This window comes from Mandrillus leucophaeus, unplaced genomic scaffold (genome assembly GCF_000951045.1).
Source record: "Mandrillus leucophaeus isolate KB7577 unplaced genomic scaffold, Mleu.le_1.0 Scaffold21, whole genome shotgun sequence".
Classification (NCBI taxonomy): Eukaryota; Metazoa; Chordata; class Mammalia; order Primates; family Cercopithecidae; genus Mandrillus; species Mandrillus leucophaeus.
Window position 1 is genome coordinate 787,627 of NW_012102143.1, and position 22,731 is coordinate 810,357.

Sequence of the window (22,731 nt, forward strand, 5' to 3'; positions counted from 1 at the left end):
AAAAAAAAAAAAAAAAAAAAAAAAAAGATTATTCTGAAATTAGATCATTCTGTTCTCAAGCTTCCTTTTCCTGTGTAGGTATGAGTGTTTATGAGTCCAATACATTGTTTACCCCAAAATCAAGTATCAAAGAAAATATTTTCAAACTTCTGCTCAAAAATATGCTCTTTCCTTAGCATGAGTTTTGTTTTGTTTGAGACGGAGTTTCGCTTGTATTGCCCAGGCTGGAGTGCAGTGGCCCGATCTCGGCTCACTGCAACATCTGCCTCCCGGGTTCAAGCAATTCTTCTGCCTCAGCCTCCTGAGTAGCTGGGATTACAGGCAACCACCACCACGCCCGACTAATTTTTGGTATTTTTAGTTCCAAAAGTTGATGAGTCGACCTGCTCCACGCATAATTTCAAGGTGGTCACGTTGGGGTCACCACTTGCAGCTTGTAGCTGCTGTGAACGCTGAGAGTGAAGTACTCAGACGACTCCAGCTGAGCGGGGCAGGGAGCAGCTCCTCTGAGAGAGTGCTGCCCCCAAATCTGTCCGCCAAGTATTTATTAGAGGGCTTGTTAAACTACAAACATCCACCAGATAGGTTTTTGCCGTGGGGTCATGAGGCACATATGGCCTTATAAAAGCACTCAGACCACATTCTTAGGAGGCTGTTTTCAGCGCTCCTTATCACACATTCCACTCGTCCTGTTTTCAAGGTCAAGGAGTTACATTCTCACGCACAAACAACGTACACACAGTGCCTGAGTATTTTTCCATGCCTCAAGCTCAAATGCACCCCCCACATCTCCCCCTTCTTTAATTCTTAGAGCTTGCTGGTTATCTAATGCAAGGTAAGCGTCTATCCTTCCCTGGTCATAAATGCTTTGGACGGCAGCACAGAGCCATTTACAGAAGCCTAGCAATCAGATACAAAAAATAATATAGCGGCCATCACCCAAATGTGTATATTTAACTCAGGCAACCAAGTATTCGGGTTCAGTCATTGAAAGCCTTCTTGTAATTGCCGAAGGGTATTTGTTTGTAATTGCTGTGAGACCATTCTTCAAGTTGTTTCTTCAACTCAACCTCAGATGCTTTGTACATAAGCTTGAATATATTGCCGTGCACTCCCTCCACCCCCCAACCCCCGCCCTCACTGCCTGCCAGAGAGCTGGGAAATGGCTGCTCCCGCTGCTCCGCTAAACACCGAAGTTATCCCAGGTAAATTACTTACGACTTCCTCCCGCGCGTGGCCGCTGTGCCCTCCCTCACCTCCTCCCCTGCTTTCCCTTCCTCTCCTCTCGCGCACCCTCCTCCCGCGCGCAGGAACCCCTGGGCAAGGCCACTGCGCCCTGGGTCCGCGGCCCCTGACGGGGCGCTCCGGGCGCGCACTCACACGGATGACGTAGCGCAAAGAGTTGCTGCAGTCCAGGCTGACCGTGAGTGAGAAGAGCGCGACGGTGCTGTACACGCCCTGCACTTTTTACAGCAGCTGGTTGAAGTCCCATCCCGCAGCGACCCCCGGGCGCTCCGCCACGCCACACTGCGCAGGTCCCAGCCCCCGCAGTCGTCGATGATCTCCAGCCTGGGCGGCGGGTTCAGTCGTTCGATCTCGCGCATCTCGAGGCACAAGCAGAAGAAGGCGTGCACCTAGTGCTGGGCAGCGCCACTGGGTCCACCCTTGGGCCGAGCCAGCAGGCGCCGCAGGCGTTCCTCGTTCTGCTCGCCAATGGCCGCAATGGTGCCATAGGTGAGCTTGTCGTCAGGGATGGCGTGGCGCCTCAGCCACCGCCGCAGGCGAACGAGTAGAAGTCCTGGCATGGGTCGATGCTGGCGTCCAGGTTGGCTGCCAGGAAGCGAGCGGCGCACGCAAAGGCCTTGCGCTCAGGACAGCCTTCAGGACAGGCGCCGCCGCCGGCCGCGACCGAGCCCAGGTACCTGAGCGCCAGCATAGCCGCCAGGATGGAGCAGAGGCCGGCTGCAAACACCAACCCGACAGCAGGCTCACCGCAAGCTGCTTCCAGTGCTGCAGCCCGGCCTGGGCCCGGTGGCCTGGGGGCAGAAAGGCCCCGCAAGCGCCCCCCGCGCCGCAGTGACTCACATACTTGACCTCCTAGAACTCATCGTAGTGCGCCATCAGCGAATACCAGGACTGCATGGCGCCGAGGCCGCTGGGGTGCAGCCCTGGGCCACCTGGGCTACGCCATGCGCGTGACCGCCGGCCTCCTCGTGGGCCTCAGCGTGGCTCCTGGGGCCTCAGCTGCCAGAAGGACAGAGGCAAGCTCATGAGGCGCCGCAGCCCGACGGGGTTCCCGGGCACTGCGAGGAGAGGAATAGGCCTGGGTGCAGAGGCCCCAGCCGCGGGCCTCATTCACTGGGGAAACCAGGGACCAGGAGGGCTCAGCGGGGCCACCACCTCCGCGTGCACAGTGGAGTCTTCTCCCCTGTCCCCCTCTCTGCACACACGTGCGGGTCCCTGGGTTGGGAGGGCCCTGATGAGAAGCGGGAGGCGCTGGGCACGGGGCCTGGCACGTAGTGGGCCTTCACTGAAAGGCCCGTACCTCTTCCCTTCGCCTTTCTGGTCCAGGACCTGCCCTAGCCAAGGCCGGCCGGAATGTGGGGGAAGGAGCGGAGGCTGGAGTGAGGAGGTGCGGTCAGGAGCGCGCCTATGCTGCACTTTCAGTTTTCCACGCTGAACACAGAGGCTCCACAAAGTGGCCAAAGAACCAAACTTTGTACTCGCGGAAGTCCGCGGGATCGACCACTCCAACCCCGCTCGCTGGCTTCCTCTGCTCAGTGGCCCGAGGGCCCACCTGCCCCTTCCCCAGGGGGGAGCGCCAACGCCCCAGGGTCGTGGATACACAGCCCACCCCCTGGGCGGCCCTGATGGAGACCGGCTCCGTCCCTCACCCACCCCCGCTCCCCGTCTGTGACCCCGACCCGAGCCACTCCTGACTTCAATAGGTTCTCCCCAGAATCCAAACTTGGGCGAAGTTTCACCTCCCGCGCGGCGCGAGCAGACGAAGCCGGGAGGCTCTGCGCAGTGGCCGAGATGGTGGTGACTGCTGCAGGGATTCGGCGCCATTTACCTGGCGAGTGCGCACCTGAGCAGGACCTGGCCTAGCGGGCCCGCTACGAACCAGAGCCTGAGCCTGAACAGAGCTGCACGGGCAGTTGCTGTCTCCCAGCGCCCCCTGCCTTTTCTGCTGCCGAGCCGCCAGCCCGCGGGGTCCAGCCCTGTCCCAGGACCAGTAAAGGCAGCGGGTACTCCTGGGCGGGGTCCCTTCGGATCCCGCGTCCCCAAGCTGAGCTGCCCACCAGCCGGCTAGAAAGGTGCTGGAGCTACGCAGCTGGGGGCCACCATGCCCCAGCTCACAGCCCTAGAGCACCACCCGGGGAGGACTCCTCCTAAAGGATAAGGGAACCCTAATGGAGTGCCTGGGCTGCCCGCACAGCGCCGGCGCGGAGCACACCTTCACCAGGGACCTTCCTTGTCCTCCTGGGAACCCCTGTACAGGATCTCCACAGGGCGTCTGGGCTTCTGGTTGGCCTCGCTCTCTTCCCCCAGTTCCTGACCCAGGGAGAGCAACGGAGCACCCTGCCAGAAGGTGGCCTGGGGCTGCGAGTGCGGCCCCCATGATAGCAATGCACAGTTGAACCAGAGCACAGCAATCGCAGCCTATCGGAGATGACGTGGGTTTAGCCTCTGACCACATAGTCCTGGTCACCCTGCACAGACTGCCAATAAAGAGGGGTCCGAGGCCCAGCTCCTTGGCTCCCCTGCAGTGTCTCCAAAAGGGAAGCTGAGGCTATGGGTGAGTGGGTGATGCCAGTGGTCCAGGCTCCAGTTCCACCTTGCACAAAGACCTTCCTAATCTTTCACCACAAAATACTCCTGTCCAACCTCAGACTGGTGCCACTCTTTTCCTTGATCCTTGTAGCCAAGGATAAATATTTCAAAACAATCCTGTGACCTCCTCCATTTTCCTTTTAAAACCTTTGTCTTCCTTCACCTCCCTAAATTCACACGTACTTTCCTATGGCCTGCTTATTCCCATTGCAATACCTATTTCCAAAGAAAGTTCATTTTATTTTAGAGTCTTTCTGTATTTGTTATGCAGTGTCACATAGTGGAGCCAGAAGTGCGACCGAAGTGAATTCAGCTTGGGCGAATCAGAGTCTCCTGGAATCTAACGCAGTGTTGACTGAGCCCTCTGCAGACTGCCCTTTCCAGGAGTTGATTTTCTGTTCTGGTGAATTTCCTCAAATACCCAGACTCCCTCCCTTTGGTCAGTTCCTTTTTACTTTATCCTGGATGTGATTTGGTTATAAGGCTCCCTTAAACAAAGGACCTTTCATCCCTCCTGGGAGTATAAAGTTTGGGTTTCTTTCTTTTTTTCTTTTTGCTTGTTTACTTTTGGCAAGCACTTTCTGGTGTAAAGAGAAGTAGTACCCTTCTGGTTTGAGGACTCTGATTTCTACAGAATTAACGTTCTGTCTGCGAGGCAAGTCTTTTCTGGTGAACTCACTTTTGGTTCTGCATGCCTGACTGAATATTTTGTTTGATGTGCACACCTTGGTTGAAGTTTTGTGAGCACTCTGATTTTGGTTTGGTTTCCCACATCTTTAAATGATTTGGCTCATTTTTTTTTCTTGCTTGTTCCTGACTATCTTCTGATCATCCCACAGCAAAAATAAACATAAATAGTTTAGCACCATAGGAATTCTTAAAACACACATACACATGGTGAAGGTCGGCCCCTCCAGGTGGCTCCTGCCTGTAATCCCTGCACTTTGGGAGGCTGAAGTGAGAGGATGGCTTGAGCTAAGGAGTTGGAGACCAGCCTGGGCAACACGATGAAAACCCCGCCTCTAAAACAAACATGAAAATGAGCTGGGTGTGGTGGTACTCACCTGTCACAGCAATCTGGGCCCACATTCAGGAGAAATGGACTTGGAGAGGAACCAGAGTGCTCAAGGGTATGTGATGTATGCCACAATGGTGGACTGTGACGGTTACTACGGGACTGAATGAAGGGGGAAGAACTCAGAAATGAAAACAAAGGCAAAAGATACTGCTCTAAAGAAGGGGCCAGGGAGCTCTTTGCTTCTAGTGAGCAAGGGCCTTGAGCTTCCACAGCCCTTCGTATTTATTGGGTAGCAAGAGCAGGGAGGAGCAGCTAATGATTGCTCAGCTGCTTGATTGATCACAGGTTTACATTATTGTTATCAGGCTTCAGATGTGCCCAATCACAAGAAACACTGCGCCTGGGGCGTGACTGCTGTCAGCATTCCTTCTGGGCAGCAGAAGCAGTTTGTCAGTTTGTCAACAACCTGTTTCATGAGAACAGTTTGCTCTTTACTCACATAGCCTCCAGTGGTATACTGAGTTGATCATGACCATCATTTTTTTAGCCTCCAACAGTGGGCAAAACAGACTTCTCCCCTTGTGGAGGGCACAGTCCAGTGGAAGAGGAATGTTTTTCATGCTGGCCTTCAAACTGTGGGGAGTTGTTGGAATAGGACAACGGGCTTAGGAAGGCCTTTCCTAGAAAGTGTGGTTTGAGCTGAGAATTAGAGATAACTAGGAGTTAGGCTGATAAGGGAGGGGAGGTGGTGATTGGAGGAGAAATCAGCTGTCTTTATCCGAGATTACCCTGCATTAGGGCAGTAGCTGACCCTTTTCTGGGATCACCCGAGGTGGGATAGTGGGTGGAGGAGACATGTGGACTGTCGAAACTAGTAGATTCTGAATCCTGTCTCTGCCATGAATCCTGTCTCTGCCATGTCCTACTGTTTGGCCTTGGGCAATTTACTTGTCTCTCTGTTGCTTCTGATAGAAAAGGAGGGTGGTGAGAGAGATTCAAGTTGAAGAGAGACAAAGTTAATCATGTTTTAAAGTGTTGGCTTTGGCTGCTGTGGGGAGATTGGATTAGAGTGGGGGTGTTAAGGAAAAGGGAGAGACTTGGATTTCTGGTGAGAATCAAGGTAGCTGAGGCCAGGGTTTGGTGCTGTGGGTGGGGAAGAATAGAAAGTGATCCTTTTTTTTTTTTTTGAGATGGAGTCTCTGTCTGTCACCCAGGCTGGAGTGCAGTAGTGTGAACTTGGCTCACAACAACCTCCACTTCTGGGTTCAAGCAGTTCTGCCTGAGCCTCTTGAGTAGCTGGGATTACAGGCATGAGCCTCTACACCTTGAGGCTCTTGCCACCACGCCCAGCTAATTTTTGTATTTTTAGTAGAGATGGGGTTTCACCATCATGGCCAGGCTGGTCTTGAACTCCTGGCCTCAAGTGATCTGCCCACCTTGGCCTTTCAAAGTGCTGGCATTATAGGCGTAATCAGAAGTGAAAATTAGGCCAGGTGTGGTGGCTCACGCCTGTAATCCCAGCACTTTGGGAGGCTGAGGTGGGCGGATCAAGAGATCAGGAAATCAAGACCATTCTCGCCAACATGGTGAAACTCCATCTCTTCTAAAAATACAAAAATTAGCTGGGCGTGGTGGCAAGAGCCTGTACTCACAGCTACTAGGGAGGCTGAGGCGGGAGAATTGCTTGAACCCAGGAGGCGGAAGTTGCAAGGAGCCGAGACCATGCCACTGCACTCTAGCCTGGCGACAGAGCCAGACTCTGTCTCAAAAAACAAAAAATAAAAAAAGGAAGTGATAATTAATTGGATTTGGTCAGTGAGGGAGTGGTCAAGGGTAACTTTCAGGTTTCTCTCTTCTGTTATTATAAGTAAAAACGAAGAATGGCTGAACTTCATTAATATATTTTCCATTTTTGTGGTCATGCAAAAAATATTTTCCATCTATTCCATTTAAAGACTAATAACAGGCCAGGTGCGGTGGCTCACACCAGTAATCCCAGCACTTTAGGAGGCTGAGGTGAGCAGATCACCTGAGGTCAGGAGTTCAAGACCAGGCTAATCAACATGGTAAAACCCCATTTCTACTAAAAATACAAACATTAGCTGGGCATGGTGGCAGGCACCTGTAGTCCTAGCTACTTGGGAGGCTGAGGCAGGAGAATCATTTGAACCTACCTGCGGAGATTGCAGTGAGCCAAGATTGCACCATCGCACTCCAGCCTGAGTGACAGGGCAAGACTCCATTTCAAAAAAAAAAGGTCGAAGAAAGCCAAGCATCCACCAACAGACAATGGAAAAACCGAATGGGGTCATCCACCCAATGAAATATCATGCAGCCTTGAAAAGGAAGGAGGCCCTGAAGAAGATTCTGTTACAACGTGGATGAACGGTTAGGACATTACACCCCGTGAAATATGAAAGCCACAAAAGGACAAATACTGTCTCCTGTAAAATAAGATTCTTAAAAACAATAACAAAGAGCACAAATACACATGAACACACTTCTCTGAGGTCCCTAGAGGAATCAAATTCATAGAGACAGAAGTGGAATGGAGGTTACCTGGGACTGGAGGAGGAGCAATGGGTTAGGGTTAGAGTTGGGTTTAAGGTTGGGGTTGGGGTTAAGGTTGAGTTGGGGTTTAATAGGGACAGAGCTTCAGCGTTTCAGGATGAGAACGTTCTGGAGATCAGCTGCACAACACTGTGCGTGTACTCAACACTGCCGCCCCGTATACCTGAAAATGGTGAAGGAGATAAATTTCATGTACCATGTTATGTAGCACAATTCAAAAATTGGTTCAAGAAGAAAAGACTCCTCCAGCTCCACCCACCCCAGCCCAACCACAGCAGCCCCTTCTCCACTCAGGCCTGTTCACCTCAAACCCCAGGCTTGGCCCTCAGAACCCAGGGGACCTCACCTGCTGCCCAGCCTCTGCCTGCCCTGCCCCACTCCACACCACGCCCAGGGCCTCCCCTCATGCCGAGCTTTCCCGGGTCCTCCCGTCTGCATCCTGCCTGGCTTCCCACTGGTCATCCTGGGGCTCTCAGGGAAGATGTCACCCTCCATGGACCATTCCTACCTCCTGCTTGTTGCCCCCTTAGTTCCCTCTACCTCCTGCTTTATCTTGCTTAGAAATATTCTTGCCTAAAGGTCAGAGGAGACTCACTAACAGGCAGGCCCTTAATTAATTCATTGATTCACTCCAAAGTCAGAGCCAGTCAGGAGCCATCCTGAGTATTTTTTTTTTTTTAAGATGGTGTTTCACTTTGTCACCCAAGTTGGAGTGCTGCGGCACCATCTCGGCTCCCTGCAATCTCTGCCTCCCAGGTTCAAATGATTCTCCTGCCTCAGCCTCCCATGTAGGTGGGATTACATGTGTGTACCACCATGCCGGCTAACTTTTTTTCATTTTTATTTTATTTATTTTTTTTGAGAGAGTCTTGCTCTGTCGCCCAGGCTGGAGTACAGTGGCGCAATCTCGGCTCACTGCTACCTCCGCGTCCCAGGTTCATGTCATTCTCCCACCTCAGTCTCTCGAGTATAAGGGATTACAGGAGCCGGCCACCACACTGGGCTAATTTTTGTATTTTTAGTAGAGACAGGGCTTCAACATCATCGCCAGACTGGTCTCAGACTTCTGAAGTCAGGCGATACGCTCGCCTCAGCCTCACAAAATGCTGGGATTACAGGAAATAGCTACTGCACCCAGCAGAGTTTCGTGTTTAAGTTGGAATTTTTGACAAACTGTAGATTCACATGTAGTAGTAAGAAATAATACAAGAAGGCTGGGCGTGGTGGCTCAAGCCTGTAACCCCAGCACTTTGGGAGGCCGAAGTGGGTGGATCGCCTGAGCTCAGGAGTTCAAGATCAGCCTGACAACATGGCAAAATCCCAACTATATAAAAATAATACAAAAAATTAGCCAGGTATTGTGATGTGCACCTGTGGTACTGGCTACTCCTGAGGCTGAGGTGCAACGATGGCTTAAGCCTGGGGGGCAGAGGTTGCAGTGAGATGAGATGGCACACTGCACTCCAACCTGGGTGACTGAGAAAACATCTTAAAAAAAGAAAAAGAAAGAATATAATAATAATAATACTAATAACATAAGAAATACCGGGCTGGGCACGGTGGCTCACACCTGTAATCCCGGCACTTTGGGAGGCCAAGGTGGCTGGATCACGAGGTCAGAAGATCAAGACCATCCTGGCTAACATGGTGAAACCCCGTCTCTACTAAAAATACAAAAAAATTAAAATTAGCCGGGCATGGTGGCAGACGCCAATAGTCCCAGCTACTCGGGAGGCTGAGGCAGGAGAATGGCATGAACCCGGGAGGCGGAGCTTGCAGTGAGCCAAGATAGCGCCACTGCACTCCAGCCTGGCTGCAGAGCAGAACTCCGTCTCAAAAAAAAAAAAAAAATACTAGCTGGGCACAGTGGCTTATGCTTGTAATCTCAGTACTTTGGGAGGTCGAGGCAGGCGGATCACCTGAGGTCAGGAGTTTGAGACCAGCCTGACCAACATGGAGAAACCCCATCTCTACTAAAAATATAAAATTAGCTGGGTGTGGTAGCGCATGCCTGTAATCCCAGCTACTCCATACATTGAGGAAGGAGAATCACTTGAACCTGGGAGGCGGAGGTTGCAGTGAGCCAAGATTGTGCCACTGCACTCCAGCCTGGGCAACAAGAGTGAAACTCTGTCTCACAAAAAAAAAAAAAGGCCTTGTGCACTTTGCTTAGTCTCCCTCAATGGCATAATCTACAGTGATTATTCGGATTTCCCCAGTGTTCGCTGTATTCATGTGCATATGTGTGGGAGTGTGTATACAATTTTATCACCCAAGTAAGTTTGTGTAACAGCACCATAGTTGAGATACTGAAGTGCTCCAACCCCACGGGGTCGCTTTTATAACCAGGCCACCTCTTTCCTCCACCTCTTCCCCTGTCCCTAATCCCTGGCAATCTGCTCTGCATCCTGTATGTCTAAAATTTTGTCATTTCAACTAAGTTACATAAATGCAAACAAACAACGTGTGATCTCTTGGGAAGGGTGTTTTTTCATTCGACATAACTTCTTGGAACTTCATCCAAGCGTGTGCCATAGCTGGCTCCTGCGTAGTGCTGAGCACTATTTCACAGGGTGGAAGCACCACAGTGTGTTTAACCAACCACCTGCTGAAGGAAGTTTGGGAAGCTTTCAGTTTTGGCTTTTATAAATAAAGCTGCGACGAGCATCCGTGGGTAGGTTTTTTAGTGAACACGGTTTCATTCCTCTTGGATAAATGGCCAGGGCTGTATGGCGGTTGCATGTGTAGTTTTTGGAGAAACTGCCAGCTTGTTTCGCAGATTGGCTGTACCATTACGTGTCCACCAGCAAGCCGAGGGACTGAATTTTTCAGCATACTTGCCAGCATCTGGTGTTGTCATATGTTTTATTTTAGCCGTTCTGATAACTGTGTAGTGGGAAGTTTCTTTCAACGCTCTTCTTATGAGGCCCTTAAGCGATCCTCAGCTACAGTTTGCCCTGGTTTCCTAACTCAGGCCTGTAATCCTAGCACTTTGGGAGGTTGAGGCAGGAGGATCCCTTGAGGCCAGGCTGGGCAACATGGAGAGACCCTGTCTTTACAAAAAATTAAAAAACTACTCAGGTGTGGTGGTGCCTGGGACGCCTTTCGTCCCAGCTACTCCAGAGGGTGACGCGGGAGAATCACCTGAGCCCAGGAGTTCGACACTGCAGTGAGCCATGTTTGAGCCACTGTATTGCAGCCCAGGTGACATAGGGATACCCTGTCTCACAAAAGAAGAAAAAAAAGAAGAAGAAATATCAATAAACGTGTGTGAAAAAGTGTCCACCAATGTAGAAGAGACCACACTGGATGGGGTGGTATCCCAGATCCCACGTTGGCACAGATTTAAAAGTGCACCCCTAGGGAGCTGGAGGGAACTGGAGGAACCAATAGGAGCATTGTTCTGAATGTTCAGCTGTGCACATCCCACGAGACAGCAATTCTGTCCTGGGTAAGTGTCCTGGAGAAACTTGGCACACGTTTCAGGAGGAAAGCACCAACATGTACAGAGTGGCATCGTCTAAATAGTCAGACATTGAAACAGCCCCAAATGTTGATTGACAACAGAAAAGATAAAAGGTCAGTAGTTTCACAATTAGAATAGTATACAGCAATGGATATAATCAGGCTTTTGTAACAGGCAACAGATTAAATGAATCTCACAGACATAAAGCTGGACAAAAGATGCAAATCACAAAAGAATACATAGGGTGGAACATATCTTTTATGTATATAAAGTTTAACTGGGAAAAACTAAACTATATGAGGGATAAAACTATGAAGAGGAAATGAGTATCAAAAAATTCAGGGAGACCAGGTGCAGTGACTCATACTTGTAATCTCAGCACTTTGGGAGGCCAAGGTAAGAAAGAAGATTGCTTGAGCCCAGGGGTTTGAAACCAGTCTGATCAACACAGGGAGATTCTATCTCTAGAAAAAATTTAAACGTTAGCTTTGTGTGGTGGCACATGCCTGTACTCCCAGCTACTTTCAAGGCTGAGTTGGGAGGCTCACTTGAGCCAGAGTGTGAGGCTGCAGTGAATTACAATCCTGCCACTGCACTCCAGCCTGGGTGGGAGAACAAGACTCTGTCTCTAAACAAACAAACAAAACAAAAACCAACCAACAAACAAACCCAACAATTCAGTTTCCTTTGGTGACAAAGGAAGAGATAGGGTTATGAACGGGGAAGGTATGGGGTGGGCTGGGGAGATCCTGGTCATAGTCCATTTCTTCCTTTTTTTTAGATGGAGTTTCGCTCTCACCCAGGCTAGAGTGCAGTGGCGCAATCTTGGCTCACTTCAACCTCCACCTCCCGGGTTCAAGCAATTCTCCTGCCTCAGACTCCCGAGTAGCTGGGACTATAGGCACATGCCACCATGCCCAGCTAATTTTTTGTATTTTTGGTAGAGACAGGGTACTGTGTTGCCCAGGCTGGTCTCGAACTCCTGAGCTCAGGCAATCTACCCACCTCGGCCTCCCAAAGTGCTGGGATTACAGGCGTGAGCCACCACACTCACTGTCACAGTCCATTTCTTGATCCGGGTGGTGGTTTCTTCAGTGTTCAATTCTGTAATTATTCTTTAGGTCACAGCTTTCTGTTTTAAGCACTATGCTTAAATGTTTGATACATCTCAAAAAGAAGGAAAGAAGAAGGAACATGCTCGCAGTTTCATTTAGATTAGATGTGTCTGTTCTAGCTACATTTCCCATTTTCATCTCAACCAGCATTTTCTAAAATGTGTCATATACATATTGCCAATCTGTGCCACTCCCGATGATGTTAGGTGCTGTGGGGGATGTTTTAGCTGCTATCTAGGCATGACATTAAATAGCATTGGACTTCACAATAGCATTGGACTTCACAATGAGAAAGTTATTAGTTTTTTAATCTTAATCTTTTCCATCCTTTCTGATAATGTCAAAGAGAGAATCTCAGTTGGTTCTATGATGTCTTCACTACCACCCTAACTTTGCCATCTCCCTTTTAACAAAATAAAGCATGCTTTAGACTCAAAGCATCTAAGGAAATTGTAATAATATTGCTTTTTAGTCAGTTTGCTGGCAGGAGATGGCAGTCTTCTATTTTTAGTAGCTACAAGTTTCTAATAAACTTAAGGAAAAACTGAGCTTACATAAAGAAAAATATTCATTGCCAGGCATGGTGGCTCACACCTGTAATATCAGCCCTTTGGGAGGCTGAGGCTAGAGGATTGCTTGAGGTAGGCAGTTTGAGACCAACCTGGCCAACATGTTGAAACCGCGTCTCTACTAAAAATACAGAAATTAGCCAGGCGTGGTGGCACGTGCCTGTGATCTCAGCTCCTTGGGAGGTTGAGACAGAAGAATTGCTTGAACCTGGGAGGCAGAGGGTGCAGTGACCTGAGATCATTCCACTGCACTCCAACCTGGGCAACAGAGCAATATTCCATTAAAAAAGACATATCTTGGCCAGTGTGGTGGCTCACGCCTGTAATCCCTATAATCAGTATTTTACAGATGGGAACCATTTATAATTTTATGTATATCAGTACAACCCCAATATATTTGGTACTTCTATAAAATTTTAAGAAGCCAAAAACACACTTACATTTACGTTTGGCAATTTATGTTTTTGTGTTTTACCTTATTTGGAAATGCCCCATATATTTAATGAGTATCTGTCACTTAATGTAATATAACATGACTTTAAGATTTCAAATTCTGACCGGGCAGTGGCTCACTCCTGTAATCCCAGCACTTTGGAAGGCCAAGAGGGGAGGATTGCTCAAGACCAGGAGCTGGAGACCAGCCTGGCCAACATGGTGAAATCCTGTCTCTACTAAAAATACAAAATTTAGCTCAGCATGGTGGCACATGCCTGTAATCCCAACTACTCGAGAAGCTGAGGCACAAGAATCACTTGAACCTGAGAGGCAGAGGTTGCAGTGAGTCAAGATGGTGCTATTATACTCCAGCCTAAGCAACAGTGTGAGAATCTGCCTAAAAAAACACAAAAGCAAAACACACACAGCAATAACAACAAATTCTATGAAAAGCTTATTTATAGACATGTATGCCATGTACATTTACCTAACTTATATTTTTAAGAACTATATCCCCATTAGTTTTGAATACTGCGATATTACACAAAGCTAATCCTCATTTTAGGTTATTCTCCTGTTTACGATTTTTGTAGCCTGTGACTCTCAGATGTTCACCTAAGAACCTTAAAGTTAAATAACTAGGTATTTTGCCAGTAACTTGTAAGACAAGAGTTGTTTTCATTAAAGCAGAAATGCTAAATTAGTTTTATTGATCAAAGAACTCCACAAGCAAAGATCACTCTGTTTTTAGGTTGGGTTTAAAGTTTTATGACCTGGAAGCATCTAGCAGAGACATGTATAATCCTACCTGACCCGCAAACCCAGGGGAAAATGTACGCTGCAAATGCTAAAGATGGATGTGCTCACGCCTGTAATCCCAGCACTCTGGGAGGCTGAGGTGGGTGGATCACTTGAGGCCAGGAGTTCGAGATCAGCCTGGCCTACATGGCAAGATCCATTCTCTATTACAAATACACAACAATTAGCCAGGGGTGGTGAGGCGTGCCTGTAGTACCATTTATTCAGGAGGCTGAGGCATGAAAATTACTTGAATCTGGGAGGTGGAGGTTGCAGTGAGCCAAGATTGCACCCCTTCACTCCAGCCTGGGTGACAGAGCAAGACTCTGTCCTAAAAAAAAAAAAAAGAAGGCCGGGCACGGTGGCTCACGCTTGTAATCCCAGCACTTCGGGAGGCCGAGGCGGGCGGATCACAGGAGATCGAGACCATCATGGCTAACATGGTGAAACCCCGTCTCTACTAAAAATACAAAAAAATTAGCCGGGCGCGGTGGCGGGCGCCTGTAGTCCCAGCTACTCGGGAGGCTGAGGCAGGAGAATGACATGATCCCGGGAGGCAGAGCTTGCAGTGAGCTGAGATAGTGCCACTGCACTCCAGCCAGGGGGACAGAGCAAGACTCCGTCTCAAAAAACAAAAAAGAAAAGAAAAAAAGAAACAAAAGAACATACTAAATATATTTGTATTTTTATCAACAAATTTAAAATCAGCTTATTTATCAAAGATGTAGTTAAATCACGTGAACTAAAAGGTATCTGGGTTCATTACTATATTTGTATATGTGTATACATGTATTTACATATGTATACATGTATTTATATGTGTCTACACATGTGTACATATACATACATAGATGTGTGCGTGTATATATGTATATTTGTGTGTATGTATATATATCTATATTTGAGAAAGGGCCTCACTCCATCACACAGGCTGGAGTGCAGTGGTGCAATCACAGCTCACTACAGCCTCTACTTCTGGAGTTAAAGTGATTCTCCCACCTCAGCCTCCCAGGTAGCTGGGACTACAGGCACATGCCACCAAGGCCCGGCTAAGTTTTGTTGTTGTTGTTTTTTTGTAGAGATGCAGTTTTGCCACGTGGCTTAGGCTGGTCTTGAATTCCTGAGCTCAAGCAATCCACACACCTCGGCCTCGCAAAGTGATGGGACTAAAGATGTCTGACACCACACTCAGCCTATATACATATTTTTTTAGAGATGGGGACTTACTGTGTTGCTCAGACTGGCCTCAAATTCCTGGTCTCAAGTAATCCTCATGCCTCATCCCTCTGAGTAGCTGGGAATACAGGCATGCTTCACATGCCCTGCTCACTGTATATTTTAACAAGTTTAATTTATCTTTTTTTTTTTTTTTTTGAGACATAGTCTCGCTCTGTCACCCAGGCTGGAGTGATCTCAGCTCACAGCTGCCTCTGCACCCACGGGTTCAAGCGATTCTCCTGCCTCAGCCTCCTGAGTAGCTAGGATTACAGGCACATGCCACCAGTCCCTGCTACTTTTTTTTATTTTTAGTAAAAATAGGCTTTTGTCATGTGGCCTAGGCTGGTCTTGACCTCCTGACCTCAGCTGATCCACCTGCATTGGCCTCTCAGGTGCTGGGATGACAGGCATGAGCTACCGTGTCCAGCCACCCTGAATGGAATTCCTTAAGGGATTTCTGGCTGACTATGCCAGATTTCAACTTAGAGACACAACATACAACATGTAAAAACATACATACATAGACAGAAACATAAATAAGACCTTATAGCTTTCATTTTAGAATTTTAGTCATGAGACAGCAAAACACTGTAATACGGACTCACAGATGTATAAAACACAGTTGGATCCAAATGAGATTTCTGAGAAAATGGGAGAGTCCCAAAGCTAAACTTTAAGATTGTTCAGGGCCAGGCACCGTGGCTCACACCTGTAATCCCAGCACTTTGGGAGGCCAAGGTGGGCGTATAACCTGAGTTCAGAAGTTCAAGACCAGCCTGGCCATGATGTTGAAACTCAGTCTCTACTAAATATTCAAAAATTAGTCAGGTGTGATGGCAGGCATCTGTAATCTCAGCTACTCTGGAGGCAGAAGAATCACTTGAACCCAGGAGGCAGAAGTTGCAGTGAGGTGAGATAGTTCCATGGCATTCCAGCCTGGACAATAGTGAAACTCAGTCTCAAAAAATTGTCATTAGTCCGATCAGCGATCATATGAGGGCAGTGAACCAAAATTTTGGGTAAAACAGTTTCGTTTTATTTTCTTTCTTTTTTTTTTTTTTTGAGAAGGAGATTTGATCTTGTTGACCAGGCTGGAGTGCAATGGCTCGATCTCAGCACACTGCAACCTCCACCTCCAGATTCAAGGGGTTCTCCTGCCTCAGCCTCCCAAATAGCTGGGGTTACAGGCCTGTGCCACCAAGACCGGTTAATTTGTATTTTCAGTAGAGACGGGTTTCCCTATATTGGTCAGGTTGGTCTCGAACTCCTGACCTCAGGTGATCCGACTGCCTCAGCCTCCCAAAGTGCTGGGATTACAGGCATGAGCCACCACCCTCGGCCCATTTTATATTTTCAGTCTTTTCTCGATGCACCTAAAATAGACAGCTCTATTCAGCCCCAACAATGTTAGCACACTGGACTTCAAGAAAGAGGGAGTGAGAATTAGGAAGAAAGAGAGGAAGAACTCAGGACAAGTGATTTCAGTACTTTGTGACTCATTCTATGTGGCTGAAAAGTTTCCATGGTCCTACCCAATCCCCTTACCACGCATCTCAAAGTTTCTACTCTTATGTGGCCACCTAAGCTTTACAAAATCAACTCCGCTGCCTTCTACAACATTCCAGGTACGCTCCAGGCTTCTTCTTTCCTGCGCTGATTTAGACTGGGAATGAGCCAATGAGTGGGGGGTAAGGATGATTTGTATCCAGAATCCTTTTTTTATAAAAGCCCTTTCGGAGTAGCTGTTCCATCTGTGGTTGCATTTCCGCCATTCCCTCATGGCATTGTTTTTATTTAAAAAGGCATTTGCTGTTGGCAATATATCTTGTCTGCTACATCTACCTTTTAGTGGGACATGAGAAAAAATGAAAGAAGTGGTTTGTGTATTACCCTATTGGAACAGCACCTGGCAAATACCTTCAGCTGAGCCATGTTGGGAACATGTGTGCTTTCAGCCCACTGTGAAGCAAACCTCCCCCGCTGGGTAAATTTGCTGTAACACAAATTTCTTCCAATCTTGGGCAGTGTTTTCTCTACACCTCCCAAAGGTGTTTGCTGACAAAGAAATGCCTTTCGGTTTGTCGACAGATCATTTACTGTTCACTGTTTCTGTCACTTTTCCTGCAGCAGAAAGAATAAGTGTCTGCTGAGTGGTAGGTGCTTTTTTGTCTCATGCTATCATGCAAGAAACTTTAGACCAGCTTTCCAAACATGTATCGTTGCTTAGGAAAATAGCAAAAAATACTGGGTTGAACTGCATATAACTTTAAACATTGATGAGGTCTGGTGCGGTGGATTAGCCTGTAATTTCAGCACTTCGGAAGGTGGAGGCAGGCAGATCACTTGAGGTCAGGAGTTCGAGATCAGCCTGGCCAACATGGAGAAACCCAGTCTCTATTAAAAATACAAAAATTAGCCAAGCGTGGTGGCGGGTGCCTGTAATCTCAGGCACTTGGGAGGCTGAGGCAGGAGAATCCCTTGAACCTGGGAGGCAGAGATTGCAGCGAGCCGAGAACCCACCTCTGCACTCCAGCCTGGGCAACAGAGCAAGACTCCATCTAAAAAAAAAAAAAAAAAAAAACACAAAATAGATGGAAACAAATTGTGTGACTTTTTCTTCAGCTTTGCAAGCTTAGTTTTAGAGGCCTTGACAACCATGAGGATTTCACAGTACTGATCAATATATTCTTCAAGCACAAGGCACCCGAGGCAAGCTTCAGCAGTAACCACAGAATGGGGGGACTCAGAGAGTTTTGTTTGCTGACTTTTTATATCAGGGGCTAACGTCTGGTCACGTCTGTACCCCAGGTGACCTGAGCTTTGCCAGGAGTGGTAAGGAATTCTCAGCTCGCCCTTCTGCTGTGGGTCACCCGCTCTGGATTCTTGGTGTTAGTTGCAGATTATTTGCAGGAATCTTCCGGGAGCCTCTTGGTCATTTTGGAGGTTGAGTTTGGTGAAAACTAAATCATACAATTGTAAAGCAAAAATAAACTTCTAAGGCCCTCCAGCCATCTGAAAGGCCTTCCTCCTTGGCCAGGGCACTCTAAAATTTAACCTCAAAGACTGGTTCAGGCCCTGAGGAGAAGTGGGGTTCCAACATGCCTCATCATCCCCTCCAGCATTACAGCAGCACAGACCTTAAGTGTGATGAGAAACATTGACAGTCTATTCTCTCTGAGGCCTGCTACCTAGAGGCTTCATCTGCATGAGAAAACTTCGCTCAACACAACATCTTACCGTAACCCCGATATTCCTTTCCATTGATAATAACTCTTTCAACCAGTTGCCAATCAGAAAAAGTTTAAATCTACCTATAACCCGGAAGCCATTCTGGACCAAACCAATGTATCTCTCAAATGTATTTGATTGATGTCTCATGTCTCTAAAATGTGTAAAACCAAGCTCGCCCCAACCACCTTGGCTATATGTTCTCAGGATGTCCTGAGAGCTGTGTCAGGGGTTATGGTCCCTCATATTTGGCTCAGAATACATCTCTTCAAATATTTTAGAGTTTGTCTCTTTTCATCGACATAATCCATCAATCCACTTAGGCAGCTGCATTGAACTCTAATGCTCCCCAGTCCACTGAAAGATGTATGTGGGAGGGGGTACTGTGTCAACCCCTGGCCTGGGGCACCCCATTTTCTTCCCCCAGGACACCCAAGAACCACCTAGGGTGGGTGCCTGCATGAAGGGTGAAGGAACCAGCATGGAACTCACTATTAAACAGGAGAGGTACACATTCCTGTCTTGGGGCGCCCCCTGCCCAGGGCTATGGCAAGGCATGTGGTGAGCCCAGCACACAGTAGGGACTCAGGAGGGCCTAAAGTCCTTTTAACCAAACCCCAAGGTTGAGGTTGGTCCCAAACTACTTGGACCAAGGCAGGCCACTCAGGCTGCGCAACTCCCTGTGAACAGGGGCGTCTCACTCCCTGCAGAGCACAGACCCCAGAGGGCACCACAGGTTCAGTCCCCACAAGACCTGGAGCCTCCTTAAGGCCCTGCCCCTGCACAGATCCAGTGATTGGCACAGGAAGCCTCGTGAGCAGGAGAGAGGCGCACGCTTCCTGTAGCCTCTTGGGAGGACTCAAGGAGGTTCCCTGCTGGGCCCCTCTCCTGGCCTGGGTGCTGACGATGCATGTGATGGTGCCCTAGGCCCTCCTGGGTCCAGAACAGGTATCCCTACCTGGTTAGCATCTGCATGACTATACTCCAGCCTGGGCAACAGTGAAAAACTCCATCTAAAAAAAAAATAGATGGAAACAAATTGTGTAACTTTTTCTTTGGCTCTGAAAGGGGCTTCACCCCTAGAGGAAGCCCCCCTAAATCCCAGCCTCCCAAAGGGGCCTTCAGATGCCTAGTGTGGGATTTACTATGTGGGACTTTCAATTGCACCCTCTGACCTAAGGTGGGCCCCAGGCCTACTGACTCCATCCAACCAGAGCTTCCTGCTTCGCTACCAGGGCACACGCCAGACCCCCAACACCAAGAAGCAGCTGAAGTTCCTCTTGATAGAAACTTGCCATCCGGGATGCCACTGGGCATGCATTGGCCAGGGTATGTTATGACTTGACTGCTGAAGCCAGGTTTGGAGCCTGGGCTGCAGTGTCATGGCAGTACAGGGAGGGTGCAGTCAGTGGGAAACCCACCACATTCAGACCCAAGCGGTGTAGAGGCACACTCCATTCCCATCTGGTTCTTGTTGGGTAGATGGAAGGCAAAGAGAACCTGTGGAGGGAGCATCTCTGTAGGAAGGTGGGGTGAGCTGGGAGGCACACACCTCCTCCACCACTACCCTCACATCCTAGCCTCCTCATCCTTGAAGGCTGTCCTGGTGGCCCAGCCACAACCATTTCCTGACAGTGCATCTTCTGTGCCATCCCTGGGCTGGGCCACCAACCTGTCCGCCCACACCCAGTGAGCCTCCTTTGACCCTAAGGTCTGGGTCAGGCACCCCCGTGGACTTGTCCACTTCCTGCCCAGTCTTCTTGACTAAGCACTGGATGCTGAAGCGGATGCTGTTCAAGTTGTTCTGGTAGTAGGTCTTGCTGTGGACTTCAAACTGCGGGAGCACGGGCAACAGCCGCACACCAGGAGGGGGCTGCCAGTAGACAGTGCCACAACCTGGCCATGCAGGCCACCTGCCCTCCCAGGTGCCATTAGCAGAGGGGCTGTGGTCAGGTTGGACAGGCAGGGGCACAGTACCACCTCATAGTCCTTGTCCAGGGACCCAGTTTGAGCAGGAAGTCCAGGTAGCCGCCATCATCACCATGTACTGAAGCTGCGGGCTGGAGGTCAGGTGAGTGAGGGTGAGGCCCTCACTGGTTGCCAGAGGGCTGAGAAATTGCGGCTGGGCTAAACACCAAAGTTACCCCAGGGAAATTACTTACGCCTTCCTCCCTACCTCTGCCGCTGTGCGCTTCCCTCCTCTCCCCTCCCCTGCTTTCCCTTCCTCTCCTCTGGCGCTCAGGGACCCCTGGGCAAGGCCACTGCGCCCTGGGTCCGCGGCGGGTGACGGGGTGCTCAGGGGGCGCACTCACACGGATGACGTAGCGCGGAGAGTTCTGTTATCCAGCTTGACCGTGAGCGAGAAGAGCGCGACGGCGCTGTACACGCCCTGCACTTCTTTTTTTTTTTTTTTTTTTTTTTTTGAGACGGAGTCTCTCTCTATCGCCCAGGCTGGAGTGCAGTGCCGCGGTCTCGGCTCACTTCAAGGTCCGCCCTCCAGGTTCACGTCATTCTTCTGCCTCAGCCTCCCGAGTAGCTGGGACTACAGGCGCCTGCTACCATACCCGGCTAATTTTTTGTATTTTTAGTACAGACGGAGTTTCACCGTGGCCGGGTACGGTGGCTCACGCCTGTAATCCCAGCACTTTGGGAGGCCGAGGCGGGGAGATCACGAGGTCAGGATATTGAGACCATCATGGCTAACACAGTAAAACGCCCTGCACTTTTTACAGCAGCCGGTTGAGGTCCCATCGCGCCGCGACTCCCAGATGCTCCGCCGCGCCGCCCAGGTCCCAGCCCCCGCAGTCCTCAATGACCTCCAGCGTGGGGCGCGGGCCCAGTCGCTCGATCCCGCGCATCTCAAAGCACGAGCAGAAGGCAGCGCTCACCTAGTGCTGGGCAGCGCCGGCAGGCGCCGCAGGCGCTCCTGATTTTGCTGGCCGATGGCCGCGATGGTGCCATGGATGAGGTTGTCGTCGGGGATGGCGTGGCGCCACAGCCAGCAGCCGCCAGCTAAAGAGTAGAAGTCCTGGCATGGGTCGATGCTGGCGTCCAGGTTGGCGGCCAAGAAGTAAGCGGCGCGCGCGGGACAGGCGCCTTCGGGACAGCCCCCCCCCCCCGCCGCGACCGTCCCAGGTACTTGAGCGCCAGCACAGCCGCCAGGATGGCGCAGAGGCCGGCGGCGAACACCAACCAGACAGCAGGCTCACCTCGCGCCACCTCCAGCGCTTCAGCCTGGGCCCTGTGGCGCTACGCCCGAGGAAAGCCTGAGCGCAGGGAGGCCCCGCGTGCGCCCCCACGCGCCGCAACGGCTCACTTACTTGACCTCATCGTAGTGCGCCATCAGCGAATACGGTGGCTCTATGGCGCCCAGGCCGCCGCGGTGCAGTCCTGGGCCACCTGGGCTACGGGATGCGCGTGGCCGCTGGCCTCGTCGTGGGCCTCCGCGTGGCCCCCGGAGCCGCAGCTGCGGGAAGGGTAGAGGCGGGTTCAGGAGGCGCAGCAGACCGACGGGGCTCCCGGGCACCACGAGGTGCAGAGGCCCTACCTGCGGACCTCATTCACTGCGGAAACCAGGGACCAGGAGGGCTCGGCGGGGCCACCACCCCCACGTGCAGTGAATTCTTCTCCCCTGTCCCCTCCCTACACACACCTGCGAGCCGCAGGGTTGGGAGGGCCCTGATGGGAAGCAGGAGGCGCCGGGCACGAGGCCTGGCATGTAGTGAGCCTTCATTAAAAGGCCGTCGCTCTTGCCTTCGCCTTTCTTGTCCACGACCTGCCCCAGCCAAGGCCGGGTAGGGTGATGGGGAAGGAGCGGAGGCTGGAGTGAGGAGGTGCGGTCGGGGTGCCTCTCTGCGGCACTTTCAACTCTCCCAGCTGGGTCCAGACAGACGCTCCACAAAGCAGCCAAGGAAACAAACTCTGTCCTAGCGGAAGTCCGCGGGATCGACCGCTCCAACCCCGCTCGCTGGCTCCTGTTAGGTGGCCCGACGGCCCACCCGCCCCTTCCCCAGAGGGGAGCGCCAACGCCCCACGGTTGCGGATCCTCAACGCACCTCCTGGAGGGCCCTGATGGAGAACCCGAGACCGGCTCCGTCCGTCCCCTACTCGCACTTCCCGTGTGGGTCCCCGACCTGAGCCACTCCTGACTTCAATAGGTTCTCCCCAGAACCCAAACTTGGGTGAAGTTTTACCTCCCACGGGGCATGAGCTCTTCGGATGCGCCCCACTCCTGGAGCCGCGCGGTGCAGTTCCCGGAGCCCGAGAGCCGCAGACACAACCGCAGCCAGAGCTGCAGCCCAGAGTACTTAGACGAAGCTGGGAGGCTCCGCGCAGCGGCGGCGATGGTGGCGAAGGCTGCCTGGATTCGGCGCCATTTACCGGGCAGGTGCGCACCTGAGCAGGACCCGGCCCAGCGGGCCCCCTTGGAGCCAGAGCGTGAGCCTGAACAGAGCTGCGTGGGCAGCCGCTGTCTCCCAG

At 50.6% G+C, this 22,731-nt stretch overlaps 2 pseudogenes; both read right to left on the reverse strand.

The window, feature by feature from the left end:
* Nucleotides 1-409: 409 nt before the first annotated feature.
* Nucleotides 410-2,142, reverse strand: LOC105539856 (annotated as a pseudogene).
* A 40-nt stretch (nucleotides 2,143-2,182) lies between these two features.
* On the reverse strand, nucleotides 2,183-21,970 carry LOC105539857 (annotated as a pseudogene).
* Between the last annotated feature and the right edge of the window lie 761 nt (nucleotides 21,971-22,731).